Genomic DNA, 17425 nt, shown 5'->3' on the forward strand with positions numbered 1-17425 from the left:
TTAATCGAAATTTAACGATTTTCTTGCAAAAAAATGACATTTTTCACTTTCAGTTGTAAAATTTTGCAAAAAAAACGACATCCATATATAAATTTTTCTCTAAATTTATTGTTCTACATGTCTTTGAGAGAAAAAAAAATGTTTGGGTAAAAAAAAAAAATGGTTTGGGTAAAAGTTATAGCGTTTACAAACTATGGTACAAAAATGTGAATTTCCGCTTTTTGAAGCAGCTCTGACTTTCTGAGCACCTGTCATGTTTCCTGAGGTTCTACAACGGCCAGACAGTACAAACACCCCACAAATGACCCCATTTCGGAAAGTAGACACCCTAAGGTATTCGCTGATGGGCATAGTGAGTTCATAGAACTTTTTATTTTTTGTCACAAGTTAGCGGAAAATGATGATTTTTTTTAATTTTTTTTTCTTACAAAGTCTCATATTCCACTAACTTGTGACAAAAAATAAAAAATTCTATGAACTCACTATGCCCATCAGCGAATACCTTGGGGTGTCTTCTTTCCAAAATGGGGTCACTTGTGGGGTAGTTATACTGCCCTGGCATTCTAGGGGCCCAAATGTGTGGTAAGTAGTTTGAAAATCTGTAAAAAATGGCCGGTGAAATCCGAAAGGTGCTCTTTGGAATGTGGGCCCCTTTGCCCACCTAGGCTGCAAAAAAGTGTCACACATGTGGTATCTCCGTACTCAGGAGAAGTTGGGCAATGTGTTTTGGGGTGTCATTTTACATATACCCATGCTGGGTGAGATAAATATCTTGGTCAAATGCCAACTTTGTATAAAAAAATGGGTAAAGTTGTCTTTTGCCAAGATATTTCTCTCACCCAGCATGGGTATATGTAAAATGACACTGTGGCATGGGGGCTCATAATGGGGGCTAATAAATGGCACTGAGGATGATAAATGGCATGGGGGCTCATAATGGGGGCTAATAAATAGCACTGATGCTGACAAATGGCATGGGGGCTCATAATGGAGTCTCATAGATGGCATGCAGGCTCATAATGGGGGCTGATAAATAGCATGGGGGCTAATAAATGGCATGGAGGGCTGATCTGTGGCATGGAGGGGCTGATCTGAGGCATTGGGGGCTGATCTGAGGTCTTACTGGGGTCTTATTAACATTGGGGATCTGATCTGAGGTCTGATCAAGGGTCTTATTAACATTGGGGGTCTGATTGGGGTTGTCAGATGAGGTGGTACCAATACTCATCAGTCCCCCTAGTTCGGCATACTCTCATATCCTCTACAGGCAGACACTCTGGTCGACCTGACAAACCCCGAGCAGCCTCTAGTATCTATAACTCTATTTCCTTTCCACCCCATTCCTACAAACCCGAAGCGCCACAAGTTTTTCAGATCTAGTGGAATCCCTTCCAACAGATCTGTCTGACCCTCAAACTCTCTTATACCTCAAAACTATGTCACCTTTCCACTCTGTGGCCTCCTGACGCTGCTGCTGCCACCTCCACACTATGTCACCTTGTCACTCTGTGGTCTCCTGATCCCACCACCACCTCCACACTATGTCACCTTGCCACTCTGTGGTCTCCTGATGCTGATGCTACCTCAACATATGTCACCTTGCCACTCTGTGGTCTCCTCATGCCACTGCTGCTGCCACGTCCACACTCTTTCATTGTGCCACTCTGTAGCTTACTCATGCTGCTGCTGCTGCAACCTCCATGCTACTGCACCTTGCCACTCTGAGGTCTCCTGATGCTGCTGCCTCCACACTCTGTCACCATGCTACTCTGTGGTCTCCTGATGATGCTGCCACCTCCACACTATGTCACCTTTCCACTCTGTGGTCTCCTTATGCTGTTGCCACCTCCACACTATGTCACCTTCTCTCTCTGTGGTCTCCTGATGCTGCTGCTGCCTCCACACTATGTCACCTTTCCACTCTGTGGTCTCCTGATGCTGCTGCCACCTCCACACTATGTCACCTTGCCACTCTGTGGTCTCCTGATGCTGATGCTGCCTCAACACTATGTCACCTTGCCACTCTGTGGCCACCTCATGCTTCTGCTGCCACCTACCCACTCTGTCATTGTGATACTCTATGGTCTCCTGATGCTGCTGCTGCCCCCACACTATGTCACCTTGCCACTCTGTGGTCTCCTGATGTTGCTGCCATCTCCACATTATATCACCTTGCTGCTCTGTGTTCTTCTGATTCTGCTGCTACCTCAACACTATATCACCTTACCACTCTGTGGCCTCCTCATGCTGCTGTTGCCACCTCCACATTTTGTCATTGTGCCGCTCTAGGGCCTCCTCATGCTGCTGTCACACTATGTTACCTTGCCACTCTGTGGTCTCCTGTTGCTGCTGCCACCTTCACACTATGTCACCTTGCCACTCTGTGGTTTTATGATGATGCTGCTGCCACCTCCACACTATGTCACCTTGCCACTCTGTGGTCTCCTAATGCTGTTGCCACCTCCACACTATGTCACCTTGCCACTCTGTGGTCTCCTGATGCTGATGCTACCTCAACACTATGTCACCTTGCCACTCTGTGGCCTCTTCATGCTGCTGCTTCCACCTCCACACTCAGTCATTGTGCCACTCTGTGGTCTCCTTATGCTTCTGCTGCCTCCACACTATGTCACCTTGCCACTCTGTGGTCTCCTGATGCTGCTGCCACCTTCACACTATGTCACCTTCTCTCTCTGTGGTCTCCTGACGCTGCTGCTGCCTCCACACTATGTCACCTTTCCACTCTGTGGTCTCCTGATGCTGCTGCCACCTCCACACTATGTCACCTTGCCACTCTGTGGTCTCCTGATGCTGATGCTGCCTCAACACTATGTCACCTTGCCACTCTGTGGCCACCTCATGCTGCTGCTGCCACCTACCCACTCTGTCATTGTGATACTCTATGGTCTCCTGATGCTGCTGCCCCCACACTATGTCACTTTGCCACTCTGTGGTCTCCTGATGCTGCTGCCATCTCCACATTATATCACCTTGCTGCTCTGTGTTCTTCTGATTCTGCTGCTACCTCAACACAATGTCACCTTACCACTCTGTGGCCTCCTCATGCTGCTGTTGCCACCTCCACATTTTGTCATTGTGCCGCTCTAGGGCCTCCTCATGCTGCTGTCACACTATGTTACCTTGCCACTCTGTGGTCTCCTGTTGCTGCTGCCACCTTCACACTATGTCACCTTGCCACTCTGTGGTTTTATGATGATGCTGCTGCCACCTCCACACTATGTCACCTTGCCACTCTGTGGTCTCCTAATGCTGATGCCACCTCCACACTATGTCACCTTGCCACTCTGTGGTCTCCTGATGCTGATGCTACCTCAACACTATGTCACCTTGCCACTCTGTGGCCTCTTCATGCTGCTGCTTCCACCTCCACACTCAGTCATTGTGCCACTCTGTGGTCTCCTTATGCTTCTGCTGCCTCCACACTATGTCACCTTGCCACTCTGTGGTCTCCTGATGCTGCTGCCTCCACACTATGTCACCTTGCCAATCTGTGGTCTCTTGATGCTGCTGCCACCTCCACACTATGTCTTCTTGCCACTCTGTGGTCTCCTCATGCTGCTGCCTCCACACTATGTCACCTTGCCAATCTGTGGTCTCTTGATGCTGCTGCCACCTTCACACTATGTCACCTTGCCACTCTGTGGTCTCCTCATGCTGCTGCCACCTCCACACTATGTCACCTTGCCACTCTGTGGTCTCCTGGTGCTGCTGCCACCTCCACACTATGTCACCTTTCCACTCTGTGTTCTCCTGATGCTGCTACCACCTCCACATTATGTCACCTTGCCAGTCTGTGGTCTCCTGATGCTGCTGATACCTAAAAACTATGTCACCTTGCCACTCTGTGGTCTCCTCATGCTGCTGCTGACACCTCCACACTTTGTCATTGTGACATTCTATGGTCTCCTGATGCTGCTGCTGCCTCCAAGCTATGTCACCTTGCCACTCTGTGGTCTCCTGATGCTGCTGCCATCTCCACATTATATCACCTTGTCACTCTGTGGTCTCCTGATGCTGCTGCCTCCACACTATGTCACCTATGTCACCCAAGAAGTGAAGTGTACAGTGATTCTAAGAGTGACGCCTGTCATCTGTTTGTCATACTGACTCACAGTATTGTTTCACTACCACAGCAGACTATGCGTGTTGCTGCAAGGCACAGTGTTTTACACCACTATGCAGGCTCTCTGCAGCCAGGAAATAACATTTTTTTTTTTAGGGCACACCGAATTTACACTGTTATAAAAGCTGTACACTGACTTTATATTGTAGCAAAGTGTCATATCTTCAGTGTTGTCTCATGAAAAAATATAATACATTATTTACAAAAATGTGAGGGGTGTACTCACTTTTGTGAGATACTGCATGTTCTATCTCCCAGCATTTATGTAACCCCAAATACAGATATGATGTGGTTGTACCACAAGTCTTTTTTTTTTTTTCTTTGTGGTTTAAACACATGCAAAATGAGCAAATTTACCAAGCTGGGAGAAAGTTTCAAGGGTTCTCATGAAAATCATGAATTTTTTTCTTATCAAAGATTTAATACCTGTACCATGGCGGGTGTGTTTTACACAATATCTTCTACAGACTGTGCCATTTAGCTTATACACTGTTGGCTGTATTAGCAGGCAACAAAATCTACGGATTATGGAACATCTAAATAACATTGATAATCCAAAGGACTGTAATGTTTCTAATGTGTGCACAGCATTTAATTTTTTTTACATAGTGGTTCAATAAAATATTTCAAAGTAATGGGTATAGAGAGAGTGAGGAAGCAATTAGAGAAGAAAATCATAATCATTTATTATTAAACCACAAAGCGTACTGGACCTGGACTGAATTTAAATAGCAGGGTAACCAGTGGTTTAAACCTAAAATGGGAAATATTACACAGCTAAACTACATGTATGTTCAGATATATTAGGCACTAGCAGAAGGACCTGGCTTTGCACGGGTATATTTCATCTATTTTATTTATTGTTTGTGTGTGTTGTTAAAAGTAGAGTTGAGTGAACCCGAACTGTAATGTTCGGGTTCGTACCAAACTTTAGGTTTTTCGGCACCCGGACCCGAAGCCGAACATTTACGTAAAAGTTCGGGTTCGGGTCTGGTGTTCGGCGCTTTCTTGGCGCTTTTTGAAAGGCGGCACAGCAGCCAATCAACAAGCGTCATACTACTTGCCCGAAGAGGCCATCACAGCCATGACTACTATTGGCATGGCTGTGATTGGCCAACTGCAGCATGTGACCCAGCCTCTATTTAAGCTGGAGTCACGTAGCGCCGCCCGTCACTCTGCTCGGATTTGTGTAGGGAGAGGCTGCAGCTGCTATGAGGGAGAGATCAGGGAGAAATCTTATGAAGAACTGCTTTTTTACTCAGTGATCTACAGCAAATGTGTTTTGTGGGTGCAGTGCACAATTTTTTTAAGCCTGCCCTGAGCCAACTACTGCTGAAAACAAACTTTTTTAACTTCAGTTTGTCAATATCAATACATAATGGGCAGCCATTTTATGCAACGATAGATAGTGCACCATCACAGGATATCTGCAAGTCCAGAAATTCAACTTTTTGCTTACTGGGGTTAAAAAAACAAGTTTTTTTCATATAGTGCACATCTAGGATTAAACGTGCAGAAGTGAGTGTCACATTTAGGCCAGAAATACAGCTTTTTGCTTACTGGGGTGAAAAAAAAAACATCTGTTTCATATAGTGCACATCTAGGATTAGACATGCATAAGTGAGTGTCACATTTAGGCCAGAAATACAGCTTTTTTGCTTACTGGGATGAAAAAACCCTCTGATATACTGCACATCTGGGATTAGACGTGCATAAGTGACTGTGAAATTTAGGCCACAAATACGACTTTCTCATACTGGGGCATACTGGGGTGAAAAAAAACCATCTGTTTCATATAGTGCACATCTAGGATTAGACGTGCATAAGTGAGTGTCACATTTAGGCCAGATATACAGCTTTTTGCTTACTGGGGTGAAAAAACCCTGTGATATACTGCACATCTTGGATTAGACGTGCATAAGTGAGTGTCACATTTAGGCCACAAATACGGCTTTCTCATACTGGGGCGAAAAAAAAACATCTGTTTCATATAGTGCACATCTAGGATTAGACGTGCATAAGTGAGTGTCACATTTAGGCCAGAAATACAGCTTTTTGCTTACTGGGGTGAAAAAACTCTCTGATATACTGCACATCTGGGATTAGACGTGCATAAGTGACTGTGAAATTTAGGCCACAAATACGACTTTCTCATACTGGGGCATACTGGGGTGAAAAAAAAACATCTGTTTCATATAGTGCACATCTAGGATTAGACTTGCATAAGTGAGTGTCACATTTAGGCCAGAAATACAGCTTTTTTGCTTACTGGGGTGAAAAAACCCTCTGATATACTGCACATCTAGGATTAGATGTGCATAAGTGAGTGTCACATTTAGGCCAGAAATACAGCTTTTTGCTTACTGGGGTGAAAAATCTTCTGATATACTGCACATCTGGGATTAGACATGCATAAGTGACTGTGACATTTAGGCCACAAATACGGCTTTCTCATACTGGGGCATACTGGGGTGAAAAAAAACCATCTGTTTTATATAGTGCACATCTAGGATTAGACGTGCATAAGTGAGTGTCACATTTTGGCCAGAAATACAGCTTTTTGCTTATTGGGGTGAAAAAACCCTCTGATATACTGCATATCTGGGATTAGACGTGTGTAAAGGAACCCATATAATACAGATGAGCCCTTATGAAGCTTACTCCCGAACAAACAGCCGAAAAACCATAATAAAGCGAATAGAAGATCCCAGTCCCCCAAACATGCGCCGAGACTACATGAAGGGGTAAAATCAGTGTGATTTATTAGCAGTTGAATCCTTTCTTTTATGCCCTGCTCCCATGCAAGGGAGACACCCACAAAAAAATACATTACCCAATAATAAAACGGTTACAACCCACATAGAATCCTCCCCTCTGCCTGTGATATTATCATGGTACACCCTGGTTAACATAATCACCACAGGCAGGAGAATACACAATGTCCTCTGTCCTGTAGACAACCAAGTTGTAATTCAATTATCTCTCAGGACAGAGGGCAATCGCCAATACACACAGAGAGACAATGGAACAGACCTCACTACTTGACATATACAATGTCCCACCCTTTACAATACACATAGACATTTAACATCCCAACATGGCACGAATTAGTTAGCAACAGTAAGCAGAAACCTCCCTTTCTCCACATAGCTCCCCCTTAGTTCCATGGGACGGCATACCCGCCTAGACCCTAACGGGTTGGCTTGGGGATGTCCGGTGTTAAACTTAGTTTTTCCAGTTCTGTTTGCCGAGATAGTCCATCTGCATTTGTAGCCTGGAAGAGCAGAGAACATATCTCGAAATTCCTGCAATAGCTGGGTAGCCTGTGCCCTTTCCTCTGGCTTTAACTCTGGCCCTAATCCATCCTGCTCCACCCCCGTGGGTTCTTTGTGGAGCAAATTGGGTAAGGGTATACCCTCACTATCCTGAAACGCCGGAACGCATACTGCAGAAACCCCCTCTGGTCTCTCTAAGTAGGGTTTTAACATATTGACATGAAATGACCTGCGAATCCTTTCATTGTTACAATCTGTTACTATGTACGTGGTATCGCTGACCCGGGCTAATACTTTGTAGGGCCCTTGCCAAGAAGCCTGCAACTTATCGTTTTTTGTCGGTTTGAGGACTAGCACATATTGATCTTTCTCTAGGATACAATCTCTAGCTCCCCTATCGTACCAGTGTTTTTGTCGCTGTTGCGCCGCCTGCAGGTTTTCTCTTACCGATTGAGTAAGGGCCTGCAGTCGGTCTCTCAACTCCAAAACAAATGGTACTATAGGCGTGCCTGATTCCCCCATATCCCCTTCCCAGTGTTCGCGGATCAGGTCCAGAGGTCCTCTGACTCTCCTTCCATATAATACAAACATTTTCCAAAAAAGTTGGGACACTATACAAATCGTGAATAAAAACTGAATGCAATGATGTGGAGGAGCCAACTTCTAATATTTTATTCAGAATAGAACATAAATCACGGAACAAAAGTTTAAACTGAGAAAATGTACCATATTAAGGGAAAAATATGTTGAATCAGAATTTCATGGTGTCAACAAATCCCCCAAAAGTTGGGACAAGGCCATTTTCACCACTGTGTGGCATCTCCCCTTCTTCTTACAACACTCAACAGACGTCTGGGGACCGAGGAGACCAGTTTCTCAAGTTTAGAAATAGGAATGCTCTCCCATTCTTGTCTAATACAGGCCTCTAACTGTTCAATCGTCTTGGGCCTTCTTTGTTGCACCTTCCTCTTTATGATGCGCCAAATGTTCTCTATAGGTGAAAGATCTGGACTGCAGACTGGCCATTTCAGTACCCGGATCCTTCTCCTACGCAGCCATGATGTTGTGATTGATGCAGAATGTGGTCTGGCATTATCTTGTTGAAAAATGCAGGGTCTTCCCTGAAAGAGATGACGTCTGGATGGGAGCATATGTTGTTCTAGAACCTGAATATATTTTTCTGCATTGATGGTGCCTTTCCAGACATGCAAGCTGCCCATGCCACACGCACTCATGCAACCCCATACCATCAGAGATGCAGGCTTCTGAACTGAGCGTTGATAACAACTTGGGTTGTCCTTGTCCTCTTTGGTCCGGATGACATGGCGTCCCAGATTTCCAAAAAGAACTTCGAATCGTGACTCGTCTGACCACAGAACAGTCTTCCATTTTGCCACACTCCATTTTAAATGATCCCTGGCCCAGTGAAAACGCCTGAGCTTGTGGATCTTGCTTCTTCTTTGCACTGTAGAGTTTCAGCTGGCAACGGCGGATGGCACGGTGGATTGTGTTCACTGACAATGGTTTCTGGAAGTATTCCTGAGCCCATTCTGTGATTTCCTTTACAGTAGCATTCCTGTTTGTGGTGCAGTGTCGTTTAAGGGCCCGGAGATCACGGGCATCCAGTATGGTTTTACGGCCTTGACCCTTACGCACAGAGATTGTTCCAGATTCTCTGAATCTTCGGATGATGTTATGCACAGTTGATGATGATAGATGCAAAGTCTTTGCAATTTTTCACTGGGTAACACCTTTCTGATATTGCTCCACTATCTTTCTGCGCAACATTGTGGGAATTGGTGATCCTCTACCCATCTTGGCTTCTGAGAGACACTGCCACTCTGAGAAGCTCTTTTTATACCCAATCATGTTGCCAATTGACCTAATTAGTGTTAATTGGTCTTTCAGCTCTTCGTTATGCTCAAATTTACTTTTTACAGCCTCTTATTGCTACTTGTCCCAACTTTTTTGGGATTTGTTGACACCGTGAAAATTGGAATCAACGTATTTTTCCTTTAAAATGATACATTTACTCGGATTAAACGTTTGATCTGTCATCTACGATCTATTACAAATAAAATATTGACATTTGCCATCTCCACATCATTGCATTCAGTTTTTATTCACAATTTGTTTAGTGTCCCAACTTTTTTGGAATCCGGTTTGTAGTTCGAAAGGAGAGAATCCGGTGGATGCCTGGGGTACTTCCCGGTAGGCGAACAGTAGGTGGGGAAGGAATTTTTCCCAGTTCCGACAGGTCTCTGTGAACATGATTAGCATCTGTTTCAGAGTGCCATTAAAGCGCTCGCAGAGCCCGTTCGTTTGGGGATGATATGGAGAACTTAGTATGGGTTTTACTCCGCAGCTCTGCCAGAGCTGCTGAGTAACTACCGCCGTGAATTGGGTCCCTTGGTCAGATACTATTTCCCTAGGGAACCCCACTCTAGTGAATACCTGGATGAGAGCTTCAGCTACGGTTTCAGTAGTGATATTAGGTAGGGCTATAGCTTCCGGGTAGCGAGTAGCATAGTCCACCACTGTAAGAATATACTGCTTACCTGATGGACTAGGCTTACTAAGGGGTCCTACCAAATCTACTGCTACCCTGAAGAAAGGTTCCTCTATTATGGGTAGTGGGCGTAGTTTCGCTCTGGGGTGGTCACCCCTCTTTCCTACTTTCTGACATACGTTGCAGGTTCTACAATAATTTCGCAAATCTCGGGTAACACCTGGCCAAAAGAATGTCTGGGTCAACCTATCCTGGGTTTTCTTGATCCCTAAATGTCCTGCTAACGGTATGTCATGGCTAATCCGTAATAGCTCTGCCCTATATTTGCGGGGTACCACTATCTGCTCCTTTATTACCTGTCGGGCTCCTCCCCCTGCCCCCTCTGTTAACCGATATAGTAAACCTTTCTCCCACTGGAACTTTTCCTGTCCTATGTCTCCCTGGGGATTATCCACCTCCCTCCTGTACCCACTTAACGTGCTATCCTCCCTCTGCGCTTGCCCAAAGTCTGTGGGAGTGCCCAAATACATGTTAGGACTAGAATTTACGGCAGCATTATCAGTGCCTACCTGGTCATCCGAGGAGTGTGAGGTACCCATAGCGCGTGCCTGTTGTCTAGTTGAGACTGGGAGTGCTCCTGCTGTAGTCGGCTGTACAAATTGAGACGTCAAGCACCCCAAGTCGTTTCCCAGCAAAACCTCCTCTGGTAACTCTGGCATGATGCCCACCTCCACAGCCTTAGCCCCAGTACCCCAGTCAATGTGTACCATGGCGGTGGGTGTAGTGTCCCACTAGGTAAAGGTGGGCACTACTCAAGGGTCAATTGGGCCACGTTGTTTCTCAGTAAAGAAAAGTTTGGTTCACCATACCATCGTGTACCTCATTTACTACAACCACAAATCGGTGTGCCACCGTTACAGGCACTGGCGTCACGAACCTTAAAGGGACCTTGCCCTAGGCACATTAAATATCTGCAACACCCAGGGCACCTCATCCACCATCAGACCTGGTCCCTATATACAGAGAGTGCCCCAGAGGACTACTGTGCCAGCCTCTCCATCACTGCTGTACGCTGCCCAGGGTCACCCTACAAACTGTAAGTAACCCATAGCAACCCTTGTTTGCCTAAGTAACCGTGACCTCACAATCTCAATACCCTGCAGGTCTGCGTACCGCATGGGTAACTTGTGAATAGCCCCTCCCACCACCCTTACAGCCACAGATCGTCCGGTATGTTGGGACGGCTTAACACGGTGAGGTTGTACTAGGGTGATCTTAGCTCCAGTGTCTCTCAGTCCTCTGGCTTTCTGCCCATTAAGGGTCACGTTCTGTCGATGGTGTGCCCGGTTGCCATCTGCTGCTTGCACTGGATTGACCTCATATAGCTGTCCCCCCTGTGTAGAATAGTTGTTATCCTCTTGTACACAATGAGCAGCTGCTCTCGTTGGAGGGGTTGGTGCTCGCCCCCATCGATCATTATTACGGTGGGGACAATTAGGTCTGATGTGTCCCACTTGCTTACACCCAAAACACATCAGTGCAGTTTTCTGAACCCCAGTGGCGGTAGGTTGACTCACCGGTGATACTGGTTTCGGTTGCTGTGTTGGGGCAGGAGTGTGATACTGTGGTCGAAATCTTGAGGCTCCTCGGTTGTTATCTGCCCATCTGTTTTCATGAAATTCGTCTGCTAAACGTGCGGCTTCTTGCGGCTTCTTCTACTGATGGTGGTTTTCTGTCCTTGACCCAATCCCTGGTATCTGTAGGAGTGTGGTCAAAAAACTGCTCCAACAATATTAACTGTAACGCATCCTCCAGTGTAGTCGCCTGGCATCCCTGCATCCAATTACTGGCAGCGCGGTGCATGCGGAATGCCCACTCGGTATAAGAGTCTTTGCCCTGTTTCCGGAGGGACCGAAATTTTCTCCGGTGTGCCTCTGGGGTAACTGCATAATGGGCCAACAATATCTCCTTCACTTTCTCATAATTTTGCAGGTCTGCATCAGGTACTGCTCTAAAGGCTTCTGCTGCTCTGCCTGAAAGCTTGCTGCTCAATATCGCAGCCCAATTAGTGTTATCCACATCTTCTAACACACACTGTCTTTTAAAGTCCTGCAGATAATTGTCAATATCCATTTCACTTTCTATGAAACTTTTAAAAGCAGCATAATTTATCTTACGTGACCGCCCCATAGATGATCCTGGGAGTGACAATATATCCATTTGTGATGACCTTTCTCTGGCCTCCCGTGCTTCCCAGCGGCTTTCTGCTTCCGAAGCCTGTGCCATAATCTGTACCACAATTTCTGGTGTAGGATTCGGTCCTACCAAACTGAGTCTCCATCTCACATCTGTCTGAATAGCTCTCCAGTAATTTGGCTATTATCGTGGCTTTCGGCTTGTTGCTTGCCACTATGCTTCGAGCTCCCAGCAGTTCTTTAAGTGTTGTTCGTTTCTATGCGCCATTCACTTTCTTCTCGGTTAAATGAAGTAAATCCATTCGGGAGAAATCCCGCTGCTGCCACCAGTGTAAAGGAACCCATATAATACAGATGAGCCCTTATGCAGCTTACTCCCGAACAAACAGCCGAAAATCCGTAATAAAGCGAATAGAAGATCCCAGTCCCCCAAACATGTGCCGAGACTACATGAAGGGGTAAAATCAGTATGATTTATTAGCAGTTGAATCATTTCTTTTATGCCCTGCTCCCATGCAAGGGAGACACCCACAAAAAATATACATCACCCCATAATAAAACGGTTACAACCCACATAGAATCCTCCCCTCTGCCTGTGATATAATCATGGTACATCCTGGTTAACATAATCACCACAGGCAGGAGAATACACAATGTCCTCTGTCCTGGAGACAACCAAGTTGTAATTAAATTATCTCTCAGGACAGAGGGCAATCGCCAATACACACAGAGAGACAATGGAACAGACCTCACTACTTGACGTATACAATGTCCCACCCTTTACAATACACATAGACATTTAACATCCCAACATGGCACGAATTAGTTAGTAACAGTAAGCAGAAACCTCCCTTTCTCCACAACGTGCATAAGTGACTGTGAAATTTAGGCCACAAATACGGCTTTTTGCTTACTGGGGTGAAAAAAACCCTCTGATATACTGCACATCTAGGATTAGACATGCATAAGTGAGTGTCACATTTAGGCCAGAAATACAGCTTTTTGCTTACTGGAGTGAAAAAACCCTCTGATATACTGCACATCTAGGATTAGACGTGCATAAGTGAGTGTCACATTTAGGCCAGAAATACAGCTTTTTGCTTACTGGAGTGAAAAAACCCTCTGATATACTGCACATCTGGGATTAGACATGCATAAGTGAGTGTCACATTTAGGCCAGAAATACGGCTTTTTGGTTGCTGGGGTGAAAAAACCCTCTGATATACTGCACATCTGGGATTAGACGTGCATAAGTGAGTGTCACATTTAGGCCACAAATACGGCTTTGTGCTTACTGGGGTAAAAAAAAAAACTCTGATATACTGCACATCTGGGATTAGACGTGCATAAGTGAGTGTCACATTTAGGCCAGAAATACGGATTTTTGCTTACTGGGGTTAAAAAACCCTCTGATATACTGCACATCTGGGATTAGACGTGCATAAGTGAGTGTCACATTTAGGCCACAAATACGGCTTTGTGCTTACTGGGGTAAAAAAAAAACCTCTGATATACTGCACATCTGGGATTAGACGTGCATAAGTGAGTATCACATTTAGGCCACAAATACGGCTTTGTGCTTACTGGGGTGAAAAAACCCTCTGATATACTGCACATCTGGGATTAGACGTGCATAAGTGAGTGTCACATTTAGGCCAGAAATACGGCTTGGTGCGTACTGGGGTGAAAAAACCCTCTAATATACTGCACATCTGGGATTACACGTGCATAAATGAGTGTCACATTTAGGCCAGAAATACGGCGTTTTGCTTACTGGAGTTATAAAAACCCTCTGATATAGTGCACATCTTGGATTAGACGTACATAAGTTACTGTGAAATTTAGGCCACAAATACCGCTGTCATATAGAGTTAAAAAAAATATATTTGAGTGCAATACCCTACATCAAGGTTTTTATTGGCGGTTAATTATTTTTAACAGACTTAACCACTTTTTACTTTGCTTTGTGAACGCTAACTATGAGGCAAACATCTAATAAGGGACGCGGTCATGGTCGTGGTGGTGGTGTTGGCGGAGCCTCTGGTGCAGGGAGAGGACGTGGCCGTTTTGCCACAGCTACACGTCCTACTGAACCTACTACCTCAGGTCCCAGTAGCCGCTAGAATCTACAGCGATATTTGGTCGGGCCTAATGCCATTCTAAGGATGGTAAGGCCTGAGCAAGTACAGGCGCTAGTCAATTGGGTGGTCGACAGTGGATCCAGCACATTCACATTATCTCCCACACAGTCTTCTGCAGAAAGTGCACAGGTGGCGCCTGAAACCCATGCCCATCAGTCTGTCACATTACCCTCGTGCATATCGGGGAACCTGTCTGAGCCTCAAGTCATGCAGCAGTCTCTTATGCTGTTTAAAGACTATGCTGGCAGGGTTTCCCAATGGCATCCACCTAGCCCTTCCCCAGGGGTGGAAGAGATAGAATGCACTGACGCACAACCACTTATGTTTCCTGATGAGGACATGGGAATACCACCTCAGCACGTCTCTGATGATGACGAAACACAGGTGCCAACTGCTGCGTCTTTCTGCAGTGTGCAGACCGAAAAGGAGGTCAGGGAGGAAGACTGGGTGGAAGACGATGCAGGGGATGATGAGGTCCTAGACCCCACATGGAATGAAGGTCGTGCCACTGACTTTCAGAGTTCGGAGGAAGAGGAAGTGGTGAGACCGAGCCAACAGCGTAGCAAAAGCGGGAGTAGGGTGCAAAAGCAGAGCAGCCGTCGCCAAAACAGTTCGCCTGCTACTGGCCACCATAACCAGGGACCGAGCACACCAAAGGCAACTTTAAGGAGTTCCCTGACATGGCACTTCTTCACACAATGTGCTGACGACAAGACCCGAGTGGTTTGCACGCTGTGCCATTAGAGCCTGAAGCGAGGCATTAACGTTCTGAACCTTAGCACAACATGCATGACCAGGCATCTACATGCGAGACACGGGCTGCAGTGGAGTAAGCACCTTCAAAACCAAGAAAGTGCTCAGGCCCCTCCTGCTCCCTCTTCTGCTGCTGCCTCGGCCTCTTCCTCCGCCTCTGGAGGAACATTGGCACCTGCTGCCCAGCAAACAGAGGATGTGCCACCAACAACACCACCTCCGTCACCAAGCATCTCCACCATGTCAGCTTCCTCCTCCTCTTCTACCACCTCCTCATCCGGTCAGCGACAGACCTTCACCACCAACTTCAGCACAGCCAGGGGTAAACGTCAGCAGGCCGTTCTGAAACTGATGTGTTTGGGGGACAGGCCCCACACCGCGCAGGAGTTGTGGCAGGGTATAGAACAACAGACCAACGAGTGGTTGCTGCCAGTGAGCCTCAAGCCTGGCCTGGTGGTGTGCGATAATGGGCAAAATCTAGTTGCAGCTCTGGGACTAGCCGGTTTGACGCACATCCCTTGCCTGACGCATGTGCTGAATTTGGTGGTGCATAAATTCATTCACAACTACCCAGACATATCAGAGCTGCTGCATAAAGTGCGGGCTGTCTGTGCGCGCTTCCGGCGTTCTCATCCTGCCGCCGCTTCGGCCTTAACGCTCACCACCTCATATGCGACGTATTCACCAGGTGGAACTCCACCTTGCACATGCTGAAGAGACTGTGCGAGCAGCAGTAGGCCATAGTGGAGTTTCAGCTGCAGCACGCACGAGTGAGTTTCACTGCGGAACAGCACCACTTCACCACCAATGACTGGGCCTCCATGCGAGACCTGTGTGCACTGTTGCGCTGTTTCGAGTACTCCACCAACATGGCCAGTAGCGATGATGCCGTTATCAGCGTTACAATACCACTTCTATGTCTCCTTGAGAAAACACTTAGAGCGATGATGGAAGAGGATGTGGCCCAGGACGAGGAGGAGGAAGAGGGGCCATCGCTAACACTTTCAGGCTCAGAAAGAGGATTTTTGCAACAGCAGAGGCCAGGTACAAATTTGGCCAGCCAGGGCCCACTACTGGAGGACGAGGAGGAGGAAGATGAGGAAGGGGATGAAGCATGTTCACAGCGGGGTGGCATCCAACACAGCTCGGGCCATCACTGGTGCGTGGCTGGGGGGATACGGAGGACGCAGACGATACGCCTCCCACAGAGGACAGCTTGTCCTTACCTCTGGGCAGCCTGGCACACATGAGCGACTACATGTTGCAGTGCCTGCGCAACGACAGCAGAGTTGCCACATTTTAACATGTGTTGACTACTGGGTGGCCACCCTGCTGGATCCCCGTTACAAAGACAATGTGCCATCCTTAATTCACTCACTGGAGCATGATCGGAAGATGCGCGACTACAGGCGCACGCTGGTAGACGCACTTCTGAGAGCATTCCCGACTGACGCCGGGGGACAAGTGGAAGCACAAGGCGAAGGCAGGGGAGGAGGAAGAGGTCACCAACGCAGCTGTGTCAGCGCCAGCACCTCAGAAGGCAGGGTTAGCATGGCCGACATGTGGAAAAGCTTTGTCACCTCGCGGCAACAACTGGCCCCAACTGCTGATATGGAACGTTAGCAGGAGGCAGCATTTGAACAACATGGTGGAACAATACCTGTGCACAGAGCCTACATGTACTGACTGATGGTTCTGCCCCATTCAACTTCTGGGTCTCCAAATTGTCCATATGGACAGAGCTTGCCCTGTATGCCTTGGAGGTGCTGGCCTGCCCTGCAGCCAGTGTACTCTCTGAATGTGTATTTAGCACGGCAGGAGGCATCATTACAGACAGACTCAGCCGCCTGTCTACGGCAAACGTGGACAAGCTCACGTTCATTAAAATGAACCAGGTTTGGATCCCTCAGGACTTGTCTGTACCTTGTGCAGAATAGACAGTTCTAACAGCCTCAACCATCCATCCTTGTACTCAAGTGCACTTATTCCTTTTTTTTTTTTTATATGTCCCAATATTTTGGGGGATACCCCTATGTAAAAATGCAAAATAACACACATCTGTGTTGGCTACCTATTCCTCCTTCGCCGCCGCTTCCACCTAAACCGCCACGTGAGCCTACACAGCCACATCCACCCATTCTCCGCCTCCTCAACCTCTTCCTCCTATATCATTCCTAATTTAAATTTTTTTAAAGTCTTTTATGTTTTTTAAATTAATTTCCCTATCCACATTTGTTTGCAGAGCATTTGCCATGCTCTTAAGCACATTTGGCTGCCTTTTGCAGCCCTCTAAATCTTTCCATGACATTTATACAGCCATTTTAGTGCTCAAAAGTTTGGATCCGCATTGACTTCAATGGGGGTCGGGTTCGGGTCAAGTTCGGGTCCCGAACCCAATTTTTTTTTTC

This window comes from Bufo bufo, chromosome 3, assembly GCF_905171765.1.
Source record: "Bufo bufo chromosome 3, aBufBuf1.1, whole genome shotgun sequence".
Classification (NCBI taxonomy): Eukaryota; Metazoa; Chordata; class Amphibia; order Anura; family Bufonidae; genus Bufo; species Bufo bufo.